At 51.2% G+C, this 15905-nt stretch overlaps 1 protein-coding gene across 3 annotated transcripts in view; it reads right to left on the bottom strand.

The window, feature by feature from the left end:
• VRK1 (VRK serine/threonine kinase 1) overlaps window positions 1-15672 on the bottom strand; it is a 71771-nt gene extending 56099 nt beyond the window's left edge. For 2 of the 3 annotated variants that reach the window (XM_029066204.1, XM_029066210.2), the window contains exon 1: window positions 15594-15671. The gene's annotated coding sequence lies outside the window, so the exon portion shown is untranslated. Of the gene's footprint in view, window positions 1-15593 lie in introns of all 3 variants that reach the window. The other variant, XM_029066217.1, reaches the window with a different exon arrangement.
• Between the last annotated feature and the right edge of the window lie 233 nt (window positions 15673-15905).

Below are 15905 nucleotides of genomic sequence, written 5' to 3'. Positions count from 1 at the left end.
TGTCCACGCCGGTGCAAGGGCACTAATTTTTTAAAGACGGTTGGCCCACTTCTATCTTAATGCCATAAAAATATAATGGCCAAACCTATTATTGTCAGTACTACTGACCTGGACTTAAACGGAATCTTTTCACATAAGCTCGTTATGGTTAGGGAATGCGTCTGCTAACTGCGCTGTACTGTACTCTCCCAAGTGCTTAGTACAGTGCTCTGCAAATAGTAAGTGCTCAGTAAGTGGCATTGATAACTGACTTTATATGAAACTAAGGACTTTTTATCCATTTTGAGCTCTACAAAAGAACAGCTCAAAATCACTCCGTATCTAAATTAAGCACACCCATATTACCTAAACTAATGGAGGAGTGTCCTTGGGTAGGTAGGCGGCTGAAGATCCAAAGCATCACCCTAAATCCAGAACCGTTCCTTGGAGATTTACAATCACTCAGGTGTAGGGCTCTCATCGGTACCAAAATGGACCACGAATCAATCCGGGAGAAGAAAGGTAGTCTGCCTATATTATACACACATTCCCTCGGAGAACGCTTTCACTGCCATGGTTTCTACGATCGTCTCTACGCGGATGATTCCCAAAGCTACCTCCTCCAGCCCGGATCTCTCCCGTCTGCTGCAGTGTTGGCACTTCTCCCACCTTCAAGACATCTCTACTTGGATTTCCCTCCAACACCTTAAACTTAACGCGCCCAAAACAGAGCTCCTCATCTTCCCATCCAAAGCCCTGCCTCCCCCGACTTTCCTTTCACTGTAGACAGCACCACCATCCTCCCTGCCTGCAACCTTGGCATTACACTCGACTCACCTCTCATTCAACCCGTCACCAAATCCCGTCAGTTCTCTCTTCACAACACTGTTAAAATCCATCCCGTCCTCGTCATCCTAACTGCCACCATGCTGACCTAAGATCGCACCCTGTCCTGCTCTGACTGCTGCCTCGGTCTCCTCACTGACCTCCCTGCCTCTCCTCATTCTGGTCCATACTTCGCACTGCTTCCTGGATCATTTTGCTTATTTTTCCCCATTCCTCGAGAACCTCCAGTGGGAGCCCTCCACCTCCGTATCAAAAGAAACAGCTTTCCGTGGACTTTAAGGCACCAGATGATGACGATGGTGATGGTATTTGTTAAGTACCTGTTATGTGCCAAGCACTCTCCTAAGCACTGAGGTAGATACAAGCTAACCGGGTTGGACACATCAATCTTGGCCCCCACATCTTACCCTAGTGATCACCTACCATGACCCAATATGCTCACTTGGCTCCTCTAACATCAACCTACTCGCTGCACCTCAATCTCATCCATCTCGGTGCCGACCCCTCGCCCACATCCTGCTTCTGGCCTCTTCATATCCGGCAATCTCTCTCTCCACCTTCAGAGCCTTATTCAAATCACATCTCCTCCAGCCTTCTCTGCCTCATTTCTCTACTCCCTCTCCCTTCTGCATCGCTCGTGCAATTCGATTCATCCCCTTTATTTGTCCCTCGGCACTTACGTACGCATCCGTACTGTATTTTCATGTCTGATTCCCGCTCTAGGCTGTAAGTTTCTTGCGAGCGGGAAACGTGAAACAGTAGTATAGTACTCTGCACACAGGAAGCAATGGAAAAATTTGATTCATGGATTGTTATATTTGAATGCAGTGCTTTGCCTGCAAGGAATGAACTAATAATAATAATAATGTTGGTATTTGTTAAGCGCTTACTATGTGCATTGTTCTAAGCGCTGGGGGAGAGATACAGGGTCATCGGGTTGTCCCACGTGAGGCTCACAGTCTTCATCCCCATTTTACAGAGAAGGGAACTGAGACACAGAGAAGTGAAGTGACTTTCCCACAGTCACCCAGCTGACAAGTGGCAGAGCCGGGATTCGAACCCATGACCTCTGGCTCCCAAGCCTGTGCTCTTTCCACTAAGCCACGCTGCTTCTCTATAACAATAATGTTGGTATCTGGTTAAGCGCTTACTATGTGCCAAGCACTGCCCTAAGCGCTGGGGTGGATACAAGGTAATCAGGTTGTCCCACGTGAGGCTCAGTCTTAATCCCCATTTTACAGATGGGGTAACTGAGGGCACCAAGAAGCGAAGCGACTTGCCCAAAGCACACAGCGGACAGGTGGCGCAGCCAGCATTCGAACCCACGCCCTCGGCCTCCTAAGCCCGGGCTCTTTCCACTGAGTCACGCTGCTCCAAAGCACTCCAACTTTTCGGCCTTAGTGTGCTAAAACACCTACCCTCTGCTTCTTTTTCAATAGTATTTATTGAGCGCTTACTATGTGCGGAGCACTGTACTAAGCGCTTGGAATGAACAAGTGGGCAACAGATAGAGACGGTCCCTGCCGTCTGACGGGCTCACGGTCTGATCGGGGGAGACGGACAGACGAGAACGATGGCGATAAAGAGAGTCGAGGGGAAGAACATCTCGTAAAAACCGATGGCAACTAAATAGAATCAACGCGATGTACATTGGGCAAGTCACCTAACTTCTCGGTGCCTCAGTCACCTCATCTGGAAAATGGGGATGACGACTGTGAGCCCCACGTGGGACGACCCGAGAGCCCTGTCTCTACCCCGGCGCTTAAAAAAGCGCTTGGCACATAGTAAGCGCTTAACAAATACCACCATCGTTATTATCATCGAAGCACTATTTCTTTCCCCCGTCAAGAACGCTCCTTTCACACTCTCCTTCGATTACCAAACATCTTGCAGTCACTGGCCCAGCAGAGTAAAAGTCCTCCTTCCAAACTCCATTACTATCATCTGGTTACCTCAGGAGTCGGGTACTTCTGCAATACTTACAGATTTTGAAAGATCGGTAATAAACATAGCCCCCAAATTGAAAATAGTTTGGCCGTGAACTGCTTTACTGTAGTCTTGCATTTTTCACGCCAAACAAAGCAAACTCTTTATACACTGGACTCTCCCAGGAGCTTAGTACAGCGTTCCGCACGCAATAAACACTCAATAAATAAGATCGATCGGAACGACGGGATACCACTTTGAAATCCTGACCGGTCGGCAATCCGTTGCAACTTCCGCTTCTTCCCCTTGATTCTGACCTCCCGTACCAGATCATTTCCTTTCGGTTCCTGAAAGAACCGCTTAAGCATCGATTTCGGGCCTTCAATCTTGCCTCCGTATTTTGAGTTATGGAAACGAGTCCCCGATGAAATGCTTTTTTCACCTACTAAAGCGGCTGGCCGGACACGAGACGGCAGCAAGTACGACGCTTTAAACACCAGACTGCTACTCCTTTTCCAGAAGTGCTCTGCCTAATAAATCCCAAGAAAAGATAAATCCAGAACTATTTAAGAGGATCCAGTCAACTACTGAGATTTAAAGGACACGTTCTCAAATGCAATGCCTTCGAGCATTCTGTACAACCGACGGAGCATTTACGGTGGGACAGTCTGAGGTTTGAGAGAAGAAATATTCAATAGTATTTATTGAGCGCTTACTATGTGCAGAGCACCGTACTAAGCGCTTGGAAAGGCCAAATCGGCAATTTAGAGGCAGTCCCTGCCCATCGAAGGGCTGAGCAAGCTTTCGTACCTATCACCTTCCCCTACCGAGGGGAGGGAGGGTGGTGGGATGGAGATTTGGAGGGTGGGGAAATCACACATATTAAGTAGTCCCGGGAAGCAATTACCTTGATGGTCCCCAACGGTCTGTTTCTATCAGAGCACAGACACGGATAAATGCTAACGAAAGCTAGGCGGATTCTGGACTAACGATGGCACTCCTTTATCCATAGGCATGAAGATTCAGGACGGACAGACGTTCGAACGTCCCCGACTGGGAATCCTGCCCTTAACAAATACACTTGATGCACATACATGATTTCTTGGCTGCCTGCGCTCATGCCCATCTGTTAAAATGGCATTATGCCTGCTCACATGTTGGTCAAACTGTCACTAGGGCATAGGTGCCAAGCAATGATAGTTTTAAATGGGCAGCTTGCAGAGAACTGTGAGGATCTGCTCTCCTGCAGAAGAGCCTCTCCTATACGGTTACACCGAAAGGCTGTGATCTCAAGCAAGTGATTTTTTCGACCAACCCTGAAAGTGACCCGCTGGTAAAGCAACTAGGAAGCGGAGAGGAGGAAGATGTCGTAACGGGAAACGGGTCCTGTGGTGGCTTTCAAACCAACCACGCTCCCAACGCCGATACGAGACGAGTCGGGTCCAGCGTCTTATACAGAGCCTTGGATCCACAGCCCGTCCTCGTTAGGAGGGAAGGCTCCCCAGATTCCCTCGACGAGAGCTACGCTGGGATCGTCACCCTCGCGAGGGCAGATAATGAATATCTTTCTTCTGGCGCCCTTTCAAGAAATAGAAGCGCCTCCCAGTATGACGACGACACTGCTGAATCAATCCATCAGCGGTATCTATCGAGCACTTTCTACGTGCAGAGCACTGTACTAAGCGCTCGGAGACACGTCCCCTCCTCCTAACGAGTTTAGCTAAAGGAGGGCTCAGAATCGAGGAGGTGTCGATGGGTCACCTTTGATTGACGGCAGTGCTGAAAGTAGAAAACATGTCATTCATTCACTAGTATTTATTGAGCGCTTACTATGCGCTGAGCACTGTACTGAGCGCTTGGAACGTACAAGTCGGCAACAGATGGAGACGATCCCCGCTCAAAGACGGGCTCACGGTCTAATCGGGGGAGACAGAGAGCGGAACAAAACAAAAACAAGACAACATCGTCACGATACATAGAATCCAGGGGATGTATACCCCATTAACAAAATAAATACGGTAATAAATAATATATACAAATGAGGACAGTGCTGAGGGGAGGGAAAGAGGAGAGGGAGTAGAGGATGGAGGGGGAGCAGAGGGAGAAGGGGGGAGCTCAGTCTGGGAAGGCCTCTTGGAGGAGGTGAGCTCTCAGTAGGACATTTTTACGGTCCTACAGTAGAAATAACATCTCTGCCATTTCTAACCAGGATACTGGCAGCCAACTCTGGCGAGTCTGATGATGAGCGAAGCAGGCTCCCCTGGGTGGCGAAGGAGGCGGGCGGGATGCCGGGGGAAGGGGGAGGACGGCACACAAACCAAGGCCTTGGGGTGGAGTGAAATGGGGGAGTGGGGCTACAAAATGCTCGCCAACAAAGTCAGCAGACAGCACGGGCCGGGGGACACCCAACGCCCCAGTGCCCGAGACCAACCTGCTGTGGGACCTTTTCTTACCAAATCCATCAATTGTATTTTTTGAGCGCTTCCGTGCGGAGCACTGTACTCAACACTTGGGAGAATTCAACAGAATTAGCAGACGCGTCTCCTGCCCATACGAGTTTACGGTCTAGAGGGGGAGACGGACATTATTATGAATAATTTATAATATATAATTTAAGGATACGTACTTAAATGCTACGGGGTTGGGACGAATATCAAATATCCAAAGGTCACAGACTGAAGGGCACAAATGACACGGAAGGGAGAGCGAGCCAGGGAAAAGAGGGCTTAATTGGGGAAGGCCTCTTGGAGGACCAGTGTGACCTTAGTAATTCTTGGAAGGGTGGGAGAGCAGTGGTCTGGCGTCAACAGAGGGGGAGGGAGTTTACAGGCTACGGGGAGCGGAAAAGAGGTCGGCAACGAGATAGACGAGAGCTGGGCACAGTAAGCTGGCGACAGAGGAGCGGAGTGTGCGGGCTGGACCGTATTAGCAGGTCGGTGAGGTGAGGTAGGATGGGGCGAGCTGACTGAGCGCGTTAAAACCAATGGTGAGGAGTATCTGTTTGACGCGGAGGAGGACGGGCATCCCTTGCAGGTTCCTGAGGAGCGGGGAGACGTGAACTGAACGTTGCCGTTGATAAGCAGAGTGAAGTACGGAACGGAGCGGGGAGAGACAGGAGGCAGGGAGGTCGACGAGGAGGCAGACGCGGTAGTCAAGGCGGGATAGGATAAGCGCTTGGATCAGCACGGTAGCAGTTTGGGATGGAGAGGAAAGGGCAGATTTTAGCGGTACTGCGAGAGTGGAACCGACAGGATTCGGTGACAGACTGATACGATATTATCCAGCTTACTTCCAGCGCCGACTAGTTCAATCCTTCATTTTAGGTTCTATCTGAGGGGACTCTTTTTGGCTCCAACCGCTGAAGGCCCGCAGAAAGCCAGCGGTAACTACTCTGTGACCGTGGCCCTCTTTCCAGCTGCCCGCCTACGGAATCGTAGTCTAGGCGCAAGGAAGCCAAGTGGAAGCCCCCAAACGGACTTTGAGCCACCTTCCCGACTGTGAAGGTAGCACGACCCTGCGGGGCAACAGCAAACAGCTTGGAAGTTAAAGATCCTTCCCCAGATTTATACTAGGTACTGCATTAGCAGGGCGTGGTGGACAAGAGCACGGGCCTGGGAGTCAGGTCATGGGTTCTAATTCCGACTCCGCCACTTGTCTGCGGTGTGGCCTTGGGCAGAGTCGCTTCACTTCTCTGGGCTTCGGTCACCTCATCCGTAGAACGGGGATTAAGACCGTGAGCCCCATGCGGGACGGGGACCGTGTCCAACCCGATCTGTTTGGCTCCACCCCGGCACTTAGTACGGTGCCTGGCACATAGGAAGCGCTTAACCAACACCATGATAATTACTTACTCATAGAACTGTTTTCACCGCATAACTCTCCCATCCTGATCTTTGAGGAGGGGGGAAAAAAAGTTCCTTCTCTGTACCCAATAACTGTACGCAGAGATAGCCGTCTGGGCCGAGGTAAGAAGAGGAGAAGGGTCGGAATGTGTTTAGACAGGAGATGGAGAATCTCCAGCCCAGCAGGAGGAAGAAGAGATGGGAGTGGCCAGTGCAATACTAGACTCAGTTTCAACAGCCCTCTACTTCTCCTTTGCCCCTCCTTTTATTCTTTTTTTATCTCCCGTGTCCCACGGTGCTAGACTTAATTCCTACATGACCCCAGGCAATAGCCCCAGCTCTGTTTCGGTGTTGCAAAAGATTACGCAAAGAAGTGGGGCGATTAGGCAAGTAATACCAGTAAGTTAGATTATAAATTCTTTGAGGGCAGGGATCGCTGTCAACCAACTGTACTGAACTCTCCCAAATGCTCAGTATAATGTCCTGCACCCAGTAAGCACGCAATAAATGCCACTGATTGATTAAATGCAGTAGCTCTTGGAGTAATTAACTCAAAGGGTTTCTTAAAGATCCGGACAATCTTCCCCAATCTCCAAGTCTTATCCCCAGAAGTTTGCATTAGTTTGGAACAATCTCTGTCATATAATAAGTTTAGTCAAGCAGATAGGATTCGATGTATTTCTTTTCTTAAATGGCTATTTCCAAGATCATTTCTCCCTCCTTTTATAATTAAAAAGTATGAGGCCTTCCCGTTCAACAGTCTTCAACAACAAATTGCTCTGAGTTCGCCTATCAAGAGCAGTAGAGTCACATATCGAACATCTGATGTTTCGTGCCGAGCGACGTTAACGGATTTGGGATTTCCGCATACTCCGGCTGTGCCTGCTTTATTTCCACCGGGAGCTGAGGAGCTGGGATCGGGACTGGCCCTGAACTAAGGGGGAATACTTTGGAGCCGCCCCTGAAGAAGAAAATGCAGGGTCCCCTTCCTCTTCCTCACCCCCAAAAGATCTCTCCCGTTGTACTCTAGTTAAGGCTTATGATTCCATGAAAATACAGTGTAAGAGAAAAGAATGGTAAATAAAAAGAAGTTTCTCATATTGAATAATAAGGTGCGTTAATGTGTTCCCTAGATCCACAAAACACACATACGCTTAAAAGCGTGAAAAAAACACAAGCTAGTTCAAATGAGAAGGCAAAAATAAGAACTGTGAAATACTTTTGAATTCTGGGGGGGTTCTTATGTAAATACAATACTTCCAAAGCGTTTTCTTTCACAGCCTTTCCAGGGAAAACATAGTAGAGTCAATATGTCTGCTATTAGCTATGTTCATAGATGTTACCATCAAATGCCAAATTCAAATGGCTTTTCGTTAATCCTCAAGTTAATCACAATGCTTCCAAGGAAGAGGACTGGAGCGGCTTAAACCAAGTATACCGGAAGGGCACCGAAAACTAATACAGGCTTTAAAATGACCAAAAGGGGTACGTCGCAAGCTCCTTGAGGACAACCATCACGCCTATTATTCCCTCCCGAGTGCAGAGTTTCGTGTTCTGCACAGAGAAAGCACCCACTGGATGTATATCGACTGGTTAAAATAAACAAGCAGCGTGGCCTAGTGGAAAGAGCCCGGGCTTGGGAGTCGGAGGTCATGGATTCCGATCCCACCTCTGCCACTCGTCAGCTGTGTGACTTTGAGCAAGTCACTTCACTTCTCTATGCCTCAGTTACCTCGTCTGTAAAATGGGGATGAAGCCCGGGAGCCTCACAGGGGATAACCTGATTACCTCGTATCTACTCCAGCGCTTAGAACAGTGCTTGGCACACAGTGCTTAACAAATGCCACAGTTATCGTCGTCATCAAGGAGGGGATGGTTCTCTCCGAGTGGCTGCTTCAGAAGGAAAGAGGAAAGGAGGCAAGAGGAGTTCTAGACTGTAAGCGCACTGTGGGCAGGGAACGTGGCTGCTTATTGCTGTACTGTACTCTCCCAGGCGCTCAGTACAGCGCTCTGCACCAGCAAGCACTCAAGATGAATGAGCACCGAAAACATTAAGCACAACAAACGGGACAACCATTTTGCGTGCCCGCTGTGGACCTCACATTGGCCTTTTCGGCCGGGCGAACCTCACCGTCGGTGCGTCTTCTTCCAAGACAAGGGCCACCTATACATAAAAAATCAGGGATCGAAGCCTCCTCCTCACAGATAATACGTCGGGGATGTCACAGGAAAAAGCAACTCCATCCAAGTGAGAGGAAGACGGCAGACTGTAGAGATGTTGGGGAACGCGTCTCCCCACCCTTTGGAGCCCCTACTCTCAGTTTAGCACTTGGACCACCTATTACACTTGGACACTCACTCTCGCCCCTTCTCCCCTTGCCCGGAGGCAGGCGTCCTTACACTCCGTGGTTCTCCCAGCCTGCAATTTCCTTCAGCGTCTCCCCACGCTGGACTGCCAGATCCTTGAGGGCGGGGATCATGTCCCCTAACTCTTCTGTACTCTCCCTAGTACTCGGTACAGTGTTTCCCAAGGAGCAAACTAATAAACGCCACCGGCGGAGGGAATAGGAACGAACTAGGCCACTTCAGAAAACAGCGAGGGGAGTTTTACCCGTGGACTCGAGCAGGGAGAGGAGGTCGGAGAGAATAAGCAACTTAAGGCTTTTGGATGTTGACAGAATTTTCAAAACTTTTATATCTCAGAGAGCAGAGCATCAGATCTTGTCCACGTGTCCACACTGCCCATACCTGACTAATTTTTACTATGCTTTCTTTTTCGGCCAGGGGGTGAGACCCCTTCCACCTATCGGATTGCAGAAGGCCTGCCTCGTAAAAGGCAGGGGCTTTTAATTACCTCGGTCTTTAGGTGTCACCTATCATTAACTCCCACCTGCAAAATTACCGTTTACCACTTCACAAGGACCAAGTGAAGCTCCTTCTGCAATCTGTGCTAAATGGATGCTTCCAACAAAGTTTCTCAAAAGTCTAAGAGGCCAAAGTTTTCCTGCCTGTCTTAACAAGAAGAAAAAGGAGAAATCACGCGAAATCTAATTTCCTGAATACTGCAAGAGTGCCACTGATTACCACTTCCTACTAACAAAACAGCAACACCTCCAGAAGGCTCAAGTGTTTTGTGAACTGACAAGCAAACTTGAAAAAAAGACTACCTTCTTTTAAACATCTGAAGGAATTTTTAAGCTGTTCCAGCTATTTTTCCATCTTCTTGGGTAATTAAGTCCTCTCGCTCTTTATTCTTGCTATTTTTCCGTCTTCTTGGGTAATTAAGTCCCCTCGCTCTTTATTCTTCCTATCAGTGGTCCCAAAATAGCGAAGCAAACTCATAGACAGTAGCACCCATACCGTATGGCAACCGGCAACCGTCTAGCAAGACTGATGGGGGTCAATCGACCACATTTACCGAGCTCTTACTGTGTGCAGAGCACTGTGCTACGTGCTGGGGAGATTACAATGTAACGAAGTCGGTAGAACACATCCAAACTACATCCCCAAAACACAAGGCAACGGGCCTTTCTAATCGAGGGGACTGTGCAATAAAATCATCGGCAAGAAAAAGTTGAGGCAATTAAGATCTCTTCGATGGATACAGCCTAATAGTCTTAAATGACGTAATAGATTAAAATAAAGTTTCCGGGATCCGGTTCTGAAAATTCTGCAGTGAATTCATCTTTTAACACAGAATATGGCATCGCCCCATATTTTAGACTGTCTTGAGATCACATGTCTTTCTATTTAAAATTTATAAAGCTGGAAGCAGCGCGGTCTAGTGGAAACAGCCCAGGCCTGAGAGTGGAAGGACCTGGGTTCTAATCCCAGATCTGCCAACTGCTTGATGGGTGACCTTGGGCCAGTCACTTAACTTCTCTTTGCCTCACTTTCTCCACCTCAAAAATGGGGATTAAATTCATTCATTCATTCGTATTTACTGAGCACTTACCGGGTGCAGAGCACTGTACTAAGTGCTTGGGAGAGTTCAATAAAGCAACAGACATTCCCTTTCCACAACGAGCTCACAGTCTGGGGGGGGGGGGGGGAGATAGACATTAATGAACAGTGCTCCGCACATACTAAGCGCTTAACAAATACCAACATTATTATTAATATACACACAGAAATAGATAGATATAGATATATTTATGTGCTGTGGGGATGGGAGAAAGGAGCAAGTAAGGGCAAAGCAGAAGGAAGCTAAAGGAGAGGAGGGCTCAGTCAGGGAAGGCTCCTTGGAGGAGACGTGCCTTCAATAAAGCAATCGTCTACCCGATACGAGGAAGGAGGGCTTTCCCGGCCAGAGGCAGAACGTGGATGCGGTCGGTGGTGAGCTAGACGAGATCGAGGTACAGTGAGAAGGTTGGCATTAGAGGTGCGAAGTGGGCCGGCTGGGCTGGAGTAGGAGAGTAGCGAGGTGAGGTAGGAGGGGGCAAGGTGATTAAGTGCTTTAAAGCCGTTTAAATGCCGGTTCCCTCTCCTACTTCGGCTTTGAGCCCCTTTTGGGACAGGGACCGTGTCCAACCGGATTAACCTGTATCTACCCTAGTGCTTGGACAGTAAGTGCTTAACAAACACTCTAACAACAACAACAATAATAATAACCATAAAGCCTAGAAAACCTTATTTTTCAGACCACATAACCTCCCATCTAAAAGTTAGCCTTGCACCAGCCTGCTTTTTAAACCTACTGTCACTAAAGATTTGTTCACCAGCGATATCGCCGTTCGAGTGAAAAGTACACGCTAGTAAATTATAAGGACAAAAAGGCTTATTTTATTCAGACACCAACAGCCTTAAAACTAAGCGGGGAACAAGGTGACCAGTACTCTCCAACACAAGAAAATATTTTGTATATTTAAAGGCGTCTTGGTCGGGGGGGGGGGGGGAGAGAGACACCCTGGAAAGGGGCATATGCCCCAAATCCTACAGGTCCACTGTATCAACTGTATTTATTGGGCACGTGCGGTGTGCGGAGCACTGTACTAACCGCTTGGGAGAGCTCAAAATAGCAGAGTTGGTGGACACGGTCCCTGCCCGCAGCCGGCCAGTAAATGTCACCTAAATGATGATGGTATTTCTTAAGCGCTTACTATGTGCCAGGCACTGTACTAAGCGCTGGGGTGGATACGGGCAAATCGAGTCGGGACACGGTCCTTGCCCCACATGGGGCTCAGTTTCAATCACCATTTTACAGATAAGATAACCGAGGCACGGGGAATAATAATAACGTTGGCATTTGTTAAGCGCTTACTATGTGCGGAGCTCTGTTCTAAGCGCTGGGGGAGATACAGGGTCATCAGGTGGTCCCATCCCACATGAGTCTCAGTCTTCATCCCCATTTTACAGATGAGGTCGCCGAGGCCCAGGGAAGTGAAGTGACTCGCCCACAGTCACCCAGCTGACCAGGGGCAGAGCCGCGATTCGATCCCATGACCTCTGACTCCCAAGCCCGTGCCCTTTCCACTGAGCCACGCTGCTTCTCGAAGTGAAGTGAGTTGCCCCAGGTCACACAGCAGACCGGTGGCGGTGTCGGGATCAGAACCCATGACCTTCTGGCTTCCCGGCCGATGCTCCGCGGACGAATCTCTGCCAGCTTCGGCTGGTTCCCGGCCCACCCGTCTCTGGACCCTCCCTGACCGCCTCAGGTGTCAATTCACTCACTCAATCCTATCTACGGAGCACTTACTGTGCGCACGGCACTGTACTAAGCGTTGTCAGAGCACTGCGAGCACCGTCGATTAATTGCTGGTATTTCTTAAGTGCTCCCTAGGCACCGGGCGCCGTCCTAAGCACCGGGCTGGATACAAGCAAATCGGGATGGACGCAGTCCCCGTCCCACGAAGGGCTCCCGGTCTCAATTCCCATTTTACAGATGAGGTCACTGAGGCCCAGAGAAGTGAAGTGACTTGCACGAGGCCACAGAGCAGACAAGCGGCGGAGCCGGGATCCGAACCCACGTCCCGACTCCCAGGTCTGTCCTCATCCACTAGGCCACGACCCCCCCGGGTGGCACGAGGGGCATTTCCGACGAGGTCTTTTCCTCACCGTCCCCGTCGGGGGCGGGAATGGGGCTCTTTTTGTTCTACTGGGCTCCCCCAAGCGCTTAGTACAGTGCTTGGCACACGGTAAGCCTCAGTGATACCACCACAATTTATAATGACGGCATTTATTAAGCGCCGACTCTGTGCCAGGCACCGCCCTAAGCGCTGGGGCGGCTGCAAGCCAACGGGGCTGGACGCAGTCCCCGTCCCGCACGGGGCTCACGTTCCCGATCCCCATTTTACAGATGAGGCCCGGAGAAGTGAAGCGACTCGCCCAGGGCCAAACAGCGGACAGGTGGCGGGATCAGAACCCGCATCCCCCGTCTCTCCGGTCGCCCTTCTATCCACGGGCGAAAAGAGTCCGGGCTCGGCAGTCAGAGGTCATGGGTTCGACTCCCGGCTCCGCCCCTTGTCGGCTGGGTGACGGCGGGCGAGTCACTTCACTTCTCTGGGCCTCAGTTCCCTCATCTGTCAAATGGGGATTAACTGGGAGCCTCACGTGGGACGACCTGATGACCCTGTCTCTCCCCCGGCGCTTAGAACAGTGCTCGGCACATAGTAAGCGCTTAACAGATGCCGACGTTTATTATTATTATTATTATTAAATACCCGTAAAGGCAGGGCAACGACGGACGGCGAGACATTTTGGGGCCAACCTTCCTCTCCCCCACCTTCTTCTCACCCGGCCCCGCTGGGGAGAGGGAGAGTTCATTCGTTCATTCAGTCGTACTCATTGAGCGCTTACTATGTGCAGAGCACTGTACTAAGCGCTTGGAAAGTCCAATTCGGCCACAGACAGAGACCGTCCCCGCCCGACGACGGCTCGCAGTCTAGAAGGGGGGAGACGGACAGCGAAACGAAACAAGTAGACAGGCATCGACGGCATCGAAATAGATTAAAAAGGAATCATAGATATAGAGTAATAAATTGGGGGGGGGGGGGCGGTGAATCATTCATTCATTCAATCGTATTTATCAAGCGCTTACTATGTGCAGAGCACTGTACTAAGCGCTTTGAATGTACGATTCAGCGGCAGAGACAGTCTGGGAGACCCTCGCCCAAGGCCTGTTTCAAGGATGATGATAATAATAACATCATAATAATGGCATTTGACTAGTCTGCTGTGTGACCTTGGGCAAGCCACTTGACTTCCCTGGGCCTCAGTTCCCTCATCTGTCAAATGGGGACGAAGACTGCGAGCCCCACGTGGGGCGACCTGCTGCCCTCGGGTCTCCCCCAGCGCTCAGAACAGTGCTTGGCACACAGTAAGGGCCCGACACACACCATGATAATCATCACTAAATGCGCCTCAGTTCCCTCATCTGTAAAATGGGGGTGAAGAGCGTGAGCCCCACCTGGGACGATCCGATGACCTCGGATCTCCCCCGGCGCTTAGCACAGTGCTTGGCACATAGTAAGGGTCTAACCAGGACCGTGATCATTAGGATCGTTATCACAGAAGCAGCGTGGCTCAGTGGGAAGAGCCCGGGCTTTGGAGTCGGAGGTCATGGGTTCGAATCCCGGCTCGGCCACTTGGCAGCTGGGTGACTTGATTTCTCGGCGCCTCAGTTATCTCATCTGTAAAATGGGGATGAAGACCGTGAGCCCCACGTGGGACAGCCTGATTCCCCTGTGTCTACCCCAGCGCTTAGAACAGTGCTCGGCACCTAGTAAGCGCTTAACAAATACCAACATTATTGTTAAATGCGCCTCAGTTCCCTCATCTGTAAAATGGGGGTGAAGAGCGTGAGCCCCACCTGGGACGATCCGATGACCTCGGATCTCCCCCCCAGCGCTTAGCACAGTGCTTGGCACGTAGTAAGGGTCTAACCAAGCCCATGATCATTATGATCATTATCATTAAATGCGCCTCAGTTCCCTCATCTGTAAAGTGGGAATGAAGAGTGTGAGCCCCACCTGGGACGATCTGACGACCTTGGATCTCCCCCAGCGCTTAGCGCAGTGCACGGCACAGAGTAAGCGCTTAACAAACGCCACCATTATCATGATTATTAGTCTCTGGGCCTCAGTTCCCCCATCCGTAAAATGGGGACGAAGCCTGGGAGCCCCACCTGGGACAACCCCATGACCTCGGATCTCCCCAGCGCTTAGCACAGTGTGCGGCACGTAGTAGGCGCTCAACAAATACCATTATTATTATTCTCTAGGCCTCAGTTCCCCCCATCCGTCAAATGGGGATGAAGCCTGGGAGCCCCACCTGGGACGACCCTTTGACCTCGGATCTGCCCAGCGCTTAGCACAGTGCGCGGCACCTAGTAGGCGCTCAACACACACCATTCTTCTTCTTCTTCTCTGGGCCTCAGTTCCCCCATCCGTCAAATGGGGATGAAGCCTGGGAGCCCCACCTGGGACGACCCTTTGACCTCGGATCTGCCCAGCGCTTAGCACAGTGCGCGGCACCGAGTAGGCGCTCAACACACACCATTCTTCTTCTTCTTCTCTGGGCCTCAGTTCCCCCATCTGTCAAATGGGGATGAAGCCTGGGAGCCCCACCTGGGACGACCCTTTGACCTCGGATCTCCCCCAGCGCTTAGCACAGTGCGCGGCACCTAGTAGGCGCTCAACACACACCATTCTTCTTCTTCTTCTTCTCTGGGCCTCAGTTCCCCCATCCGTCAAATGGGGATGAAGCCTGGGAGCCCCACCTGGGACGACCCTTTGACCTCGGATCTGCCCAGCGCTTAGCACAGTGCGCGGCACCTAGTAGGCGCTCAACACACACCATTCTTCTTCTTCTTCTTCTCTGGGCCTCAGTTCCCCCATCCGTCAAATGGGGATGAAGCCTGGGAGCCCCACCTGGGACGACCCTTTGACCTCGGATCTCCCCCAGCGCTCAGCACAGCGCACGGCACAGAGTAAGGACTAAGCAGCGGGAGGATTAAGGGTCCTCGTGGCTCCGCCGGTTCCCCCACCCCGCCCCGCCATCTACCTGTGGGAAGGGGCGGCCGTGGGCTCCCGCGCCGCCGGCTCCAACGGTGGCGCCCGCGCGCATGCGCCGTCGCCGTCGCCCGCTTCCGCCCGGCGCGAGACGCGCGGGAAAGCCGGAGGCGGCCGGAAGCGAGGGGGCGGGGCCCCGCCGGCCCCGCCCTCGCCCTCCCTCATTGGCTGCCCCGCCGGCCTCCCGCCTCCCCATAGGCCGCGCCGCCTCTCGGGAACAGCCAATGGCGACGCGGGACGGGAGTTCGAACGGCGTCGCCCGGCCCCCCTGCTCCGGCCTGTCAATCAACCCGGAGAGGCCCAA

Source organism: Ornithorhynchus anatinus, chromosome 1 (assembly GCF_004115215.2).
Source record: "Ornithorhynchus anatinus isolate Pmale09 chromosome 1, mOrnAna1.pri.v4, whole genome shotgun sequence".
NCBI classification, from domain to species: domain Eukaryota; kingdom Metazoa; phylum Chordata; class Mammalia; order Monotremata; family Ornithorhynchidae; genus Ornithorhynchus; species Ornithorhynchus anatinus.
This window is presented reverse-complemented; position numbering and strand designations above follow the sequence as displayed.